Source organism: Eumetopias jubatus, unplaced genomic scaffold (assembly GCF_037043125.1).
Source record: "Eumetopias jubatus isolate StellerSeaLion01/CBP00866 unplaced genomic scaffold, mEumJub1_p1.0 scaffold_10, whole genome shotgun sequence".
NCBI lineage: Eukaryota > Metazoa > Chordata > Mammalia > Carnivora > Otariidae > Eumetopias > Eumetopias jubatus.
Window position 1 is genome coordinate 124581794 of NW_028274816.1, and position 6000 is coordinate 124587793.

The window sequence follows — 6000 nt, forward strand, 5'->3', positions numbered from 1 at the left end:
CAGCAAGACAATCCAGTTTCTATAGCCTGGGAGGCTTTCCTGCTTTCTGGTGTCTGAGAACCTTAGCTGCCTCCTTCCATTCCTTGAACCTGCTTTTTTTTTTTTTTTAAGATTTTTATTTATTTGTTTGACAGAGACACAGTGAGAGACAGAACACAAGCAGGGGGAGTGGGAGAGGGAGAAGCAGCCTTCCCACTGAGCAGGGAAGCCCCGATGTGGGGCTTGATCCCAGGATTCTGGGATCATGACCTGACCTGAAGGCAGACCCTTAATGACTGAGCCACCCAAGTGCCCCTCCTTGAGCCTGCTTTAATGGATTTTCTATCTAGACCCGGTCCCAGCTGCTCTTGCTTGCTTTCTGGTGGCCATGCCTGGTATGACAATGTTCTCCAGTCTCAGGGAAAAAGTCCCCAACCTACAGGGACCTACCCAGCTCTACATCTTGATAGTGAGTCCAGCAGATTAGGCAAGCATATTTTCCAAAAAAAGAACCATTGAGACAGAAGGGTTTTTCCCTGATGGGTTGACTTATGTAATGACAGTCCTATAAAGGTATGAATGAACAATTATATCAAGCAAGTCACAGTTTAGTCACCTACACTGAAAGAAGAAGTGTGTGACACCAGGACTCTCCTGGAAGAATGTTGCAACTGTCAGAGAGACCAGCCCTCTTGGTTCTGTGGGGCTTTACACTCGGGAGAATGGCATACACTGCTGAAATTCTAGCCTGTCAACACATCACATGCTCTTCTACAGAAACTTCCTTCTCAGCACACACACACACCCATTTCCCAGGTTACTTGATCACACAACTCCTCTCACCCCCTCCAGACCTGACTGCCAGTATTTCTCCTCCTGATCCCATCAGCCTTTGATCCACCACCTGCAGTTTTCAGCACCCGTGTATTAGGCATGCCCAGAAGATAGGCTATATACCTCATTGTCAGAGAGAAGAAAAGGAAGGAGGAGGAGGAAAAATGGAGGAGGAGAAGGAGAAACTGATATTTCACAAAAGGGAATGTTCAAACATCCAATAAACATGAAAAATTGCCCCAACTCCACTTGTCACCAGGGAAGCACAAATTGAAGCCACAGCTCAGTATCACTACAGACCTGATGAGCTCAAAGGAAAAGAAGATAAATATCAAGTCTTGACTAGGATGGCTAACTTCTGGAAACAACTCAAATATGTGTCAGTAGAGCAGAGAAGTTGTGAGTATTCTCACAAGCGAATGTTAAAGAGCAAGTACTACAGATCCACATGACGACATAGTGAAAGAAATCAGATACAAACAAGTACATACTGTGTGAGTCCACCTACATGGGTTTCGAAGAGCTGGTAAAACAAATCTATTTTGTTAACTGTCCGAACAGTGGTTCTTCTCTGCAGGTGATGGTGGGAGGTGGTAACTGGGAGGAGGTTTGAGAGCAGCTGTGAGGAGCTGCTAACATCCCTTGATGTGAGTGCTGGTTACATGGGTTCGCTCTGTGGCAAGTCATCCAGATGAACACTTACAGTATGTGCACTTTTCTGTATGGGTATTTTATCTTGAGAGAAAAAATATTAATTCTCTTTCCTCTATTACTTTGCAGCTTCCCTGATGTTTCTCCATTTCTGCCTCCCAAACCCCTCCACCCCCCATTCTCTTTGACATCAGCCCTGCTTTGGGGTCTTTCCTTTCCTCCCCTCACTCTTTTCGACCACACTAATCTTATTTTCCTTTGCCTTCTCCCAGATAACCTCACATCATTCCTACAAAACTCCCCACCCCACCTCCTTGCTTCGCTCATTGATTTCTCCAGTTTTCACACTGAGGCCAGGGGCTGGAGGGAAGAAAGCCACTGATAAGGTAGTCCTCCAGGGACAAGGGGAGATGGGAAGAAGCTGCAAATAGTTTTGACATTTTGATAACTAGTGTCCTTTTAACAAGTAAGGAGTCATGTTCTGATGTTTCATACCCTTTTTTTTTTTAAGATTTTATTTATTTATTTGAGAGACAGAGAGAACGAGAGATAGAAAGCACGAGAGGGAAGAGGGTCAGAGGGAGAAGCAGACTCCCCGCTGAGCAGGAAGCCCGATGTGGGACTCAATCCCGGGACTCCAGGATCATGACCTGAGCCGAAGGCAGTTGCTTAACCAACTGAGCCACCCAGGCGCCCCGATGTTTCATACCCTTATTAAGGCCTTTCTATCAGTTGCCTTTTGTTCCATTTTAGGCAAAAGAAGTTATTGATCTACTATACAGTAAAATGTAGGGGTATCATGCTTCAGGCATGACTTGATCCAGAGGCTCATAGACATCTTCTGGACAAAGTATCTTTCCGTCTTACTTTTGTTTTCCTCGGTGATGACTTCACTGATGCAGGCTTTGAACACCTGGTAGCAGCAGCCCCAAGCTTAGATCCCACCTTCTCAGCCCACCCCTGGAAGAAATAGAACTCTTCTTCCAACAAAAGTTGGTTCCAACAAAAGTCATCATTAGTTATGGGTTACGGACCTGTGAATTCACCTCCTCATTTAAATATATTTATAACCCCAAAAACCAATGCCAGGCACTTTCACCATGCTTTTAAGGTCATTTGTAGACGTGTGGAGATGAAAATTCTGAGTCATCCGGGGGGGCTGCATAACATGGGTGGGATATAGGGTTAGATATGTTATCTGTAACCAGTACAACCTAAAGCTTGAAAACTTTTGTTTCTCTTTTGCTAGGAAGAAGAAAGAAAGAAAGAAAGAAAGAAAGAAAGAAAGAAAGAAAGAAAGAAAGGAAGGAAGGAAGAAAGAAAGAAAGAAAGAAAGGAAGGAAGGAAGGAAGGAAGGAAGGAAGAAGAAAGAAGAAAGAAGAAAGAAAGAAAAGAAAGAAAGAAGAAAGAAAGAAGAAAGAAAGAAGAAAGAAAGAAAAGAAAGAAAGAAGAAAGAAAGGAAAGAAAGAAAGAAAAGAAAGAAGGAAGGAAGGAAGAGAGAGAAAGAAAGAGAAAGAAAGAAAGAAAGAAAGAAAGAAAGAAAGAAAGAAAGAAAGAAAGAAAGAAAGAAAAAGAAAGAAAGAAAGAAAGAAAGAAAGAAAGAAAGAAAGAAAGAAAGAAAGAAAGAAAGAAAGAAAGAAAGAAAGAAAATTTTGAGTCACCCAATGCACCGGTTCTCAGCTGAGGTCCAACAAGCCAACACTCTGCCTTCTTGCTTTAGCTCATCCTGTTAAACAAGTGCCCCTTTGCAGTCTATGTAATGCCATGTTTTTGGCATTGTTGTGCTTTTTCTTGCTGATTTCACTATTTTAAATGGCCCCCAAGGATAATACTGGAGTATCGTCTAGTGTTCCGAAGCATAAGCAGGCTGCTGCTAATGTAAAAAATGCATGTGTTAGATAAGCCTCCTCCATGCACGAGTTACAGTGCCGTTGGCTGTGAGTTCAACCTTAATAAATCAATCATATATTAAATAGAATGTCTAAACAGAAACATATAAACCAAGGTTATGTATTGATTGGTTGATGAAAATGTGAGCAGAGGCTTATAGGAACCTAATCTTTTATTTCCCCTAGGAGCAAGAGTTCCATATTTTCTAATTTGGTGTTTCTGCCAACTTTATAGAACGTAACGATCATAGATAATGAGAACTGACTGTACTAGCATTAAGTGTCTTTAGCCTGGCTGGAGTGATGTGCTGTGATCAAATCACCTGAGTAGGAGGAGGGAATATTCTGATTGGCTAGGCCTGATCTGTCCAGTGGAGATTACTTTACCCCCATTACAAAAGCTGAATGGGGGAAGACAGTCCCCAAAAGGAATCGAAAGGAGAGGAGTGGAAGCTAGGCAAACAAAAACACAAATGCCCACTATTCCCAGCCTCTGTTTTGAATTCTGTCTTACTTTACAGATAGCAAATTACATTAAATGATTGAGTAAAATGTAAGACTTAGGTGGATATGAATCTGTTGGCAGCAACAGACACCGATGTTAGCTAACTTAAACAGAAAGGCTCTGAAAGGTCGTTGAGGTATTCAGAGAACTGGTTAGGAGACTGGAAAACCAGGCTTGGAAAATTATCAGAAACCAGAGCCTGGTCTGCCCAAGAACTGTCTGGTTGGGACCCAGCTAGTCACTGCTGTGGGCAGGACACTGATAGACATGGACCTTGCTGTTAAATACCACTAGTGGACATTGACCCCATGCACAGAAATACACTCTGCTTCTCTTATCACCAGACATAAAACTACATGCATGGCAGTTATTGTAAACTTGGTTTACTCAGTACCATTCCAATCTGTTTCTATCTTGGCTTCCTGTATTTTTTTTTTTAAGTTTTGTTTTTTTTTTTTTTTGACAGAAAGAGACACAGCAAAAGAGGGAACAGAAGCAGGGGGAGTGGGAGAGGGAGAAGCAGGCTCCTGCAGAGCAGGGAGCCCGATGCGGGGCTTGATCCCAGGACCCTGGGATCATGACCTGACCCGAAGGTGGACGCTTAACAACTGAGCCACCCAGGCGCCCTTTGCCTCCCTGTATTATAAAGGCCAGAAGAGTCTGCACTTTCTAGATTCCCGTGCAACTGCAGTGATCTAGTCTCCCTCCAGCACAGCAACAGTTAGAGACCAGAGGCCGGGAGTTTGGAAATTCTGCGAAGCACAGTGGTGCACCTATCCTTTACTTTTGGGGGTAGCTAGAGATGAGGCTCCAGGGTCCAAACTTCCCATTGACATGCTAAGCAGGTACCATCTTTAAAAATGTCCTTTAGCCATATATTCTCATATACCTCTACTCTCTCCTATTTACTTCAAATAAATCAGTATATATTTGTTTTGTTTTGCTTCTTTATAAAAGTAAACCAAATTCAGAGGACTGGCTAAACATTTATCTGTGCTCATTAGAGGTTAAGAAACCCAGAGAATAGGGCACCTGGGTGGCTCAGTCGGTTAAGTGTCTGCCTTCAGCTCAGGGCATGATCCTGGGGTCCTGGGATCGAGCCCCACATCGGGCTCCCTACTCAGCATGGAGTCTGCCTCTCCCTCTCCCTCTGCCTCTCTCCCCAGCTTGAACTCTCTCTCTCAAATAAATAAAAACTTAAAAAAAATAGAAATCCAGAGAATAGAATAAAATTTGAAGTCTACCATAGGTCTAATCTGGATTCTGTGAGCAGAGTCTAAAGAGAATGAAAAGAGACCATTTTTGAAGAGATATGGGCTGAGGAGTTCCCAGAATTCAGAAGGACACAAATCATCAGAATCATAGTAAGTTCAATTTAGGATAAATGATACCCTAAAGCAGGTTTGGGATGGAAGAAGGAGTTGAATGCCAATAATGGGCAAGAAAACGTGTAAAATCAAAGCAAGCATTAACTGTATGTACAAAGCAATATTATGATGACAATGTTTAATTTGGGAGGGAAGCAGTAAAAAAAAAAACACAAATCAAATAATGAACAACAGTTACATGTATGAGAGGAGGTAGTGATTGGTGTTAAGGAGAATGGTAGAGATACTGAATAGTTCTAGATTTTATTTATTTTTATTTTTTATTTTTTAAGATTTTTATTTTTATTTTTTGACAGAGAGAGACACGGCAAGAGAGGGAACACAAGCAGGGGGAGTGGGAGAGGGAGAAGCAGGCTTCCCGCGGAGCAGGGCTGGAGAGCGACTAGCCTAGACTGAAGGAGACTGGAGGTCTCCAGGATGGAGGAGAATGAAGATCTCCAAGAAATGATGTGAAAGTGACTTATCACCTAATGTGAATAGCGTTTGAGAAAACTGTAGTAAGAAGAGGCTTTTAGATGGCATGAGAAGTGTTAACAATGTGTACAAAGACAACTACGCTAACAAGGCAATTATTTTTAATAAAAATAAAGGAATTGTAATCATCATACACCCCAATGCCTAACTATGAATATTTGCATAAACATTCTAATGGAACACTGAATATTGATTCAATTTTAAATTATAATATAAACAGGGGCGCCTGGGTGGCTCAGTTGGTTAAGCGTCTGCCTTCAGCTCAGGTCATGATCTCAGG